Raw genomic sequence first — 9,958 nt, 5'->3', positions numbered from 1 at the left:
CTCCTCATTTAGAAAAAAAACACTTATGTTTTGATTCCATTTATAAATTCATTTTTTTTAGATAATTAATTGTTAATTATTTCCTGAATATCAGAAATAGTGTATTTTAACTGTGCGGTTACCATTAAAATATACCTCGATTTAAACACGACTTAAACACGATTTATCCTAAGAAACGAACTATAATATCTAATAGTAATGCTGGTCAAGAGAACGAGGACTAGTGTAACGGTACCACAGTAGTATATCTCAAAAGACAAGGAAAGATCTTCATGGTCACCTACGTCATTAACCGCTCCTACTTTGAATCGTGAAGGTTAATTCGTTTAGTGGGGTTCTTGTATTGAATAATGCCATGGCCAAGACTATGACCGCTGAAAGAAAATACACTTTAGTAAATAAACGATTTGGGACAGAACAGAACAGCCCGCCATTCCTCTAGGAAATCGATTAAACTTTTACATTTATTTTGATTTATGTATTAATTAAACAACTATACCTACTTACATAAAAAAAATACTGCACTTACTTTACGTATGCTTAATGGATTCAGAACTGATAACAACCAAACTCTTGAAATGTTCTTACAATATTTACAATGGAAATAATCTAAGCTAAATGATGAAAAAGTCGCTGTCGTTATGATTAAAGCTAATTAAAAACAAATCGAGTGATGGGGAAGAATCCAATTATTATCAATAAAATGCAATACAAATCTGTTTCATACAATTGACGATTGCGAGGATTCCGAACTCTTTATTTGCGTAAATGTTAAACACTCAACAAACAAACGGCCCTTCTTTATAAAGGTCAGTATCCCGATTTACGGAACTTGGCACAGACGTTTTTTCAGAACACTAGAAACGGTATACTCGTCCTTCTTTGGAAAAAATAAAGTCACCAAGAATCGCAGTTTATCACACTTACAATAGGCAAGTTCGACATTTTTTTATTTTTCTGAAATCGAGAGATTTTGTTCTTTCAAAACGACCCAAAAAAAAATGATTCGTGCCCGAGCCTACATTGCGTGACGTCAGTAGCCGTCACGCTGTCAGAATATACGAATTCGTGTAAACAAATTTCGCGAATCAGTTTTTTGATAACCTTGCATCCTTGCACCATTGTGTAGACAATAAATAAAATAAACAAATCGGTCCCAATTTACGTGCATTCGTATACTCTGCCAACGCGGTAGCAAATGTGTTGGCTACTGACGTCACGAGGCCTAGTCTCGCTCACAGATACTTTTTTCTTCGCGCTGACCTTTGATCTTAAAATGCTCACAGCGGACGTAAATATCAATATTTTGCCCTCAAATTATTTTTATCGTTTTTTAATAACAAAATCTCTCAATTTTAGTTCAAATATAAGAAATACAAAAAATGTCGAACCTCCCTATTAAAATAAGAACGCTTTCCCCGTTACGGGAATCAAAGTTAGACTGCAAATCTTCGCAATTACACAAACTAATTTTCCCGCACCAAAGTTGTACGTGCTTGTATCGAAATCGGATTTTTCGTTCGGTGCGTTGGCTATTTATATTTTGCCCGCCAGAAGAACCGAAACGGCACACTTCAGGTTTTTCTGTTTTTTATACATCCATCAATTTACCTATGTTGAACGAAATCCAAATTCGAAAAAATCATTTTTAAATCTGTAAAGTGGCCACCCGCTGTAAGCTTTCTGTACCTAAACATTCTATATTCTATAATAACGTATAGCTATTTCACTATACGATTTAAATGTATCTGTGTTAAACAGATAAAAGCAGATTAAGCATCGACATATGCAATCCAATGGTTTCCCAATGCAATGGAACTCCAACTAATGGTTTTAAACGTGTTTGCCAACGACATCAATGCACAAATTACGCTTAACACCTACTCTGCTAGATATATTGAAACAAAAATATTTCTTAGTTTAACCTAGACACTTCTAAACGAAAAAAGTCAAAGTCGGTGTCTTGAAACTTGTAGGTAGGAGCAGTTAAATACACCTCTATCTCTTTTTCCACGATCTGAGTTGCTAGGTGACCGTCAAGGGAAGCTCAGATCCTGAGGTTACAGACGGACGCAGTCCGGGCCATAGGGGCATTGTTTCCCAAATTTGATTAAAATAATTCTCTACAAATAAAATTCATAAGAAATAATTAATAAGTAATTTAGATGTCTAATATGCCTATAAGAATTTATGCTAGATACAGTTTTTAGTAGCAGATAACTAATATTTTGCTTAGGATCTTCCACATAAACCTCGCGAAATGGGTCCGTTTCCAATAAACTGAATCAAACCGCCCGCTTTTAATATATATTTTCAGGATAGTTTCGACGGAGCTTCAATTTCAATTTCTAATAATACGATTTCATTCTGTCTCGTGAGATTGATTTACTAACCTTTTATTGAACCCAAATTAACATACTGGCGAATTTCACTTTAATGCCAATTCTACTCTCCGTTTTCCGATTTGTTTAAAAATGAGATCCGTAGGTAATAGATATTTTCTGTGTGCATTTCTTTCTTTGATAGAAAATTGTGGGTTTGGAAATTGATCGTATCTCCCTCCCGATTATTGCAGAATGCAGAGCTGAATGAGAATTATGACACTTTAGAATTGACACCGTAGCTTTTAAACAGAACATTGTCTGAAAATTAACATTCGTAGTTTTCACTTCTGTCGAGCGCCGTTTCTCTAAAATAAATAAAAACTAGCCCATTAGGTTTAATATACAATTTTGAGCATTTATTTTTTTCAGGTGCTTACTACGTTACTAACGAAAAGTTTAAGCTATTTAGGGAGTGTGTACTGTGGACATTTAAAGAACAGCGGACACGCCACGAAATGTACGTTTTGTCTAACAAGATTACAATAGTAAATACATATTATGTTCTTTGGGTAGGTACTAAATCACCATTATGACCAAATCATAGTGCAATAGGTAATGTTTGATTTTTGCTTGCAGAGAAAGTCTGTTTTCCTATTTTTGTAATAAAACTGGTAAAACGTCAAGCGTTTGAGCTCAAACTATTACCAAATCCAAAAATGAATTTGGTAATAACAACAGCCCTCTAGCTGTCCAGCTAGGCCTTTCCACAAACTTGGGGTTTTTCGATTAGATATTCACCAGGTATTCATCTATTATATAATACTTACACTCAACACCCAAAAGTTAATTAGACATGACTCATGAGAGCCAATACAATATACTTTACTTAGTGGTAGAATCATTTTTTTTTATTTTAACCAAAATAATAAAGAAGGAATTTTCTGGATGCAAGTTTCAAGACGATGATGAGTATCGTCGTGTAACGTACATTTAATTACGTGGTTCAATTGATTTACAAATTAACTAACAATAAATTTATAACAATCTTAAAATGGATTAATTTATAACCGTAATTATTATCTATCACTTACAATTTATAACATAACACAAGCGCATCGAAGTTGGAACTGAACTGAAATACGCCTTATATAGTAAACGACAATTGTTCTAGGGGCGATTCGGAATGTTCTATATAAACACGTAATTCTTCCCGGAAGGATTGCGTCACATCCGTCTTCGCTCTTATCGCCGATGACTAATCTTTGATGGCGCCTCGATGTCTATCCGGATATCTGGAATGTTCGCTAGTAGTGAAGAAACATTGAAAATCTGTAAACCGAAGATCTAATATTTTTAAGATTCATTATTATTCATTTCAAACACCTTGTACTCAGTTCTCTTAGGTGCACTACCCTTTCGTTTATACTCAATTAGCTGCACAATGGTTTTCCCCTATAATGCGATGATTAAATAAAATTAAATTTCTCGAAGAAAGTGAAATAATTATACCTTGAGCAAAACGACGAAAAACAGCCATATCCTTTTTGAAGGTGAACTTAGAAACAAATCGACTTAAATGACATTTGCAATTTTAATATTAGTATTTCCGTTTCTGATACAGGATAATAAGGTAAAGTAGGTGAAGAGGATTATTCATCAGCTGCTTCCGGGTAAAAAAATTCACTTCCAGTGCATTCTTGTTTTCCGATCGAATCCACTTATAGGTTTTTCCGTTGGATTCATAGGGCCCGCTCCCACTATACAGAGACGTACTTCTAGGAATGACAATGAACAACCTATTTGTATGACTACCCGGTGACTGCTTAGATAGACGTGGTTCGAATTTCCAGTTCTGCCAGTATAGGAAATTTTATACGTGTACCGCTTCATAGAAAAAGAGAACGGAAATTAAACGCAAGAGAATGATGCGCTTCCAGATAAGCAGCGAGTGCGCAAGCAGATAAGAGTCCAAACACCACAGTGTTTCCAGTTCTAAAGACTGTTTTTACGGATCATGAGGAACGGCTTTTCTGATATACTTTTGCATGTATAAAAAAGGTAGCCGAAGCTTAGTTTGGGTCAGTGTCGGGTTTTTGAACCGGACAGTAATTATATTAGGAGAAAGTGGGTGGGAGAATAAGATTATTCGCGGAGCCTTAGAGGCGAATTTATGTAATTCGTGCGGGGCATTTTAGATCGCGTAACAAAAATTACTAGCTGAACCTCTAAAGCGAAAGTTGAGCGCAACATTTTCCACTGAAAGTTCAAGACGGATCCATATAATTGAAGTATTGAAGATATTTTCCCGTAACTTCGTTGAGGGTTGAAGTGCACGGTAGCAATTAATTTTATTAACAGTGCTATTCCACAACGATATCTTCGAATGCGAACCCTTGTTATTCCATTTACATGTGTGGTCTATGCCTAGTGTATTAATCTAAGTATTAATTATGGTCGGTACCTATAACGCTCGGCAAGAGAGAATACCGGTGACAGGCCGATCTACAATAGTACATTTCTCATAGGTAAATTACACAAGAAGTTGATTATTAAACGGATAATTGTATTTTTAAACGAAAGTTTTGTTGCAACGAAAAACACGCGAGACCAAAAACATGAATGAAAAGCATGATGAAATCGCCACAGATTATGCTTTTGATCGAGAATTTTTTCCAGGAGGCAACAAAATTTGAATGCATTAAAAATAAAATTATCCTGATTTAAAACCAAGATTGAGTGTATTTTAGGGAGATTAATAAGACAGTAAATTTTACAACCACTATATAGTTTACGCATTCCTACACGCATTTTTATCGCCGATAAAAAGCTACCTAGCGTTTCATCGTTGATAAAAAGCTACCTACCTTTTAATCAGACAAATAATTATCTGATTGGTTAGAATTTGAAACAATCGCCAAACTGATTGGTCGTATATTAATGGAGTATCTTATAGTTATTAAGGTATCAAGGGCGTTACGAACTAAATAACGCCCCAGGTCAACAGTGTAGAACCCGAGGGCCTCCGGCCCGAGGGTTATACATTGACCGTGGGCGTTGTGTTTATAACGCCCGTGGTGCCTTCAACGTTTTATGTCATACTTGATGATTTTCGAAGAATTAGCGGTGCCAGATGATTAAAAGAGAAGATAGAATCATCAAAATTAAGTTATCCATGGTCGTAACCAAGGTCGTAACTATGGAGATAGATATTATATTTGTCAAAGTCAAACATTCTAAAAACTGTCTGAAAAATGGCAGACGAAGCGTCTTATTTACCGGCACACGTTCTTGCGCGAGCCGCAAAAGCGAATGAAGCCATAGTGCAACAAAAATCGAAATCCTCTTATGAAAAAGAGTACGCTACTTTTGCAAAATGGATGATGAGTAATTCTGTGGAAACAATAAACGAAACCGTTATGTTGGGTTACTTCCAAGAGTCGGTATGTTTAAGTAATTTTATTAGTCATTAAACGGAAAGGTGATTTACACTCAGAGTCATTTTCTCCCAATTCGCTTTGGACGAAATTTTCAATGCTACGTAAAGAGTTAATGGTAAAGAAGGAGATTAAGAGTTTCGAAAAATTTGTGCAGCTACAAGGGTATTTAAAACAAGTTCAGAAAAGCTATCGTCCAAAAAAATCAAAAATCCTTAGGGCGGCCGTACACGGACTGCTTCAAGCAGTTGAGACCGACTGCTTAAAGCCGCGACCGCGCGGTGAACTATAGTCATTCATTCGCTGCCGTACACACGACTGCTCGAGCAGTCGCGACCGCTTCAAGCCGTCAACTGCATGACGAAATTCCATCGTGCCGTCAACCGCGCGCGAGCGGTCGCGAGGCATACACCGACTGCTCGAGCCGTTGACTGCGCTAGAGCAGTCGACAGCTTTCCGTCTCCCCCCCCCCCCCGACTGTCCGACTGTGGTAAATCAACTGCTCGAGCGGTTGGTAGCGTAGCTCGAGCAGCCAACAACCGACCGCTCGAGCAGTCGACGCCGACCGCTCGAGCGGTCCGTGTACGTCGCTCAGCCGCTAACTGCTCGAGCAGTCCGTGTACGGCCGCCCTTACTCGCGAACATATATAGTCGCCTTTCTTACAGAAGCACCTGATCCGCAGTATCTGATGTACAAACAGGAAAGAAAATGTATAGGTCTGGGCCAAACTGGTGCGATGTTCTCTGGACAGTCCCAGAATTGTTCTTTTTACTTCAAAGAATAACAGTAGGATAATGCGACATCAACACAGTTCGTTTTATTTAGTTGTTGAAAATAAAAAGTTCGTACAGATTCATTATTCCATATTTATAGGATTTACAGAAATAACGCCCGTTGCTACGCATAATTGGGGTTGTCATGGTGGAGTGCATTATTTGTCATTTAATGTACCTTGATTTAGGACTATTATAACTGAATAATAATCAAGTATGACCGTTGAGTGAGTATGACATAAATCATATTAAACAATACCATAGGAGACCGGAATCAAGTGTTCTGTGACCGGCACTCTTTACTGGCGAGACTAATACACTTCTTTTTATTTTGTTTTTCTTAATATATAGAATGGATCTTTACTTCATTAAATGTTATGCTATACCTTTTCCTCGTATTGCTGATCAATTCATAGTGATAATGTTTAAACGCAAAGAATTCTATGTGCGTTTGCTACCCCCAAAACCACATTTTCCTTTGATACAGATGGAATAGAACAAAAATAAAATTGCTTTTACAAACCCCACACATCTATCGTTCCTTTTGCCGTCCTTTTTTTCTTTTTTTAGCTGACGATGAGGATTCGTGTGTATCACTTTATATGTAAAATCCGAAACAGCAGAACAGCCTTTTGACTATGGGATTAGTAAAAATCCACCTTATTTTTCTTGTATGTCATTCAATTTCAGAAACAACCCTTTTCATTAATATCTCACTTTTGAAATGTAGACTGTTGCTATGTGAAACAACGAATTGTAAAGTAAGCCTATATTAAATAAATGTAGAACTTATGACCTCAATCAATTGTTCAGAAGCAAGGGTTAGAAAAGCACGATTATTATCAAATATCATTCCTCGAAATTAGTTTCCGTACATTTGTGCTCGTCCTTATCCTGAAACAATATTTCTAAACGTAGGCGTGGTTACATTACATCGTTTTTGGGTGTATAAAAGTAAATTGGGTATGAAACTTCACAAAAAAATTGGGTTCGTCCGTCGATGGTCACATTTTGGAGAGCCTTGGAGAAACATGAACACAGCTTTGTATTATTTGCAACATTTCCATCAGTTGATATTTCTACCATATGACAAAATAATAAAATCATACATATTCAATTGCTGTTTCCCAATGGATCTCTTCATTTCGCCTAGTAGTGCCAAGTATCATTCCTATTTGAGTAATTATTAGTATTACATTTAGGCAATAGGTATATGCTCCAATAAACAATGGAAACAACTAAACATCTCGGTTCGTTTGTTTACGGAAGTAAAGCGGCTCTTGTAAAATAAACATTCACGTTCAAGACGCAGCCTACTAATAGTAAGTAAGCCGACAGCACAAAGGGATTATAGTGCATAGAGAAATCTTGAGATAAAAATGGCTTACCTATACAGTATACATATTGAATTGTATCCTACTGAGTGAGTGACTGCTGTGTTACTAATTATACCCTAAAGAGCAGGTACAAGAGCGCGAAGGAAAAATTGGCGCGTATTTTATGTAGCACGTAACACAATTTAGTTCGATGACACGATAACGACAACCATTTTATTTCTACGAGTTCATTGTCGTTTACTGAAAAATTCGGTAGGTGTAGGCACATCCGGAAACACATTTTCACAAAGCGCTGCATTAAAACACTTGGTCGTTCAATAAAATTTATGTGTTTGCTTTATCTTTGGAACTGTTCCGCCCTTTAAATGTTGGTAGTTCAAATTTCTCACAACGTAGATGGAATTATAAATATTGGGAAATCCTAACATTAGGAATATGCATTATTCAACTATTGCAGTTTACATACGAATGATGCTTAGTAATGAAATGTTTTGATATACATACTATACACTATATATGTTTTGTGTTTCGCATTTATGAATACACCTATACATACAGGGTGATTCCTATAGTACCTGCCACCGTTTGGGAGCGTGTAGGTGGTGCGTAGGGGAGTATTTTGATATAGGACACTTGGAGTCGGAAATCTAAAATAAGGGTGCCAGAGCCAAATTTACCTTCTGGAATTTCGCGCCTGTAGGTAGGCAACCCAACCGGCCGGCGGTGCACACGGAGCGATCTCAGGCGGCGATGTGTGGCTGACACTTGATCAGAATTTTGTTTAAACCCACGAAATCCCGTCTGCAACGACGCGTATCAAGTGAATAACACTATGGCAATAGTATAATAATAGTTGGCTAGATGTAGGAAGTGCATTGAGAACAACGGTGGCCACGTTGAACACTTGTAAACGTTATTGCTTTTGACTGTCGTTTTCCCTCCTTCCCTCCCATGTCGCTTCCTCGCGCTAACCCGCTCTGCATCGCTCCGCGCGAAACGTCGGTCGGTTGGGTTGCCTACATACAGGCGTGAAATTCCAGAAGATAAATTTGGTTCTGGCGCCCTGATTTTAGATTTCCGACCCCAAGTGTCCTATATCAAAATACTCCCCTAGGCACCCCCTATACGCTCCCAAACGGTGGCAGGTACTATAGGAATCACCCTGTAGACGCGCACAGTGAGCTTTCGAAATATATAACAAAAATGATTCGCCAAATAATGATTAAGTAGTGTCTAATTTAAATGAATTAATAAATATACAAATTATTTGGCAAGCAATACGGTGGGTAGTCGACGGCAACCAGTTGTCGGCGGGAGACGGCGAAACGGTGGCGGGAAGCGGCTGAACGGACGGACGTACGGACGCTCGGAAAATCGTACCTTCCAGCATGTCTACCGAGACCTTAGCAACATCACGCGATCTGTAGACCAATTTTTTTTTGGTTTTTTATGACATCAACTTCTTCCAACAAAAATTTCATCTTAGAAATAAGTTCAATTCGGGTCCGTTCACTTAGCCCCCCATTAGCCCAAAAATGAACCATTTTTTTTATGTATTGTACCTCAATTGTGCTCAATTGTGCATTTATGCTCACTGTTTGTGCCTTTTTGGTTTTGGAGATAATCGAGAAAATCAAATGGGGGCTAAGTGAACGCTTAGCGCCCCCCCCCCAAATTAAACTTTTTGATAGTTCAATGACGGTATTGCCTAATACTTCGATTGTGCTTAATTGTGCTTTTATACTCACCGTTTGTACCTTTTTGGTTTCGGAGATAATAGGAAAAATCCAATGGGGGCTAAATGAACGCTTAGCCCCCCCCAAAATTAAACTTTTTTTTACTTTCACGGCGATTTTGCGTAGTGCTTTGATTGTGCTTAATTATGCTTTTATACTCATCGTTTGTGCCTTTTTGGTTTCGGAGATAATGTACAAATGCAATAGGGGCTAAGTGAACGCTTAGCCCCCCCAAAAATTAAACTTTTCTATACTTCCACGGCGGTTTTGCGTAGTGTTTATAACCGTTAATACGTTAAAGCAATGTAATGTTGTTAATATGAATATGGACAGGAAAGAATAAATAGTAATAT

The sequence above is a fragment of the Photinus pyralis genome, unplaced genomic scaffold (genome assembly GCF_008802855.1).
Source record: "Photinus pyralis isolate 1611_PpyrPB1 unplaced genomic scaffold, Ppyr1.3 Ppyr1.4_LG2, whole genome shotgun sequence".
Classification (NCBI taxonomy): domain Eukaryota; kingdom Metazoa; phylum Arthropoda; class Insecta; order Coleoptera; family Lampyridae; genus Photinus; species Photinus pyralis.
Note: the sequence above shows the minus strand (reverse complement) of the source record.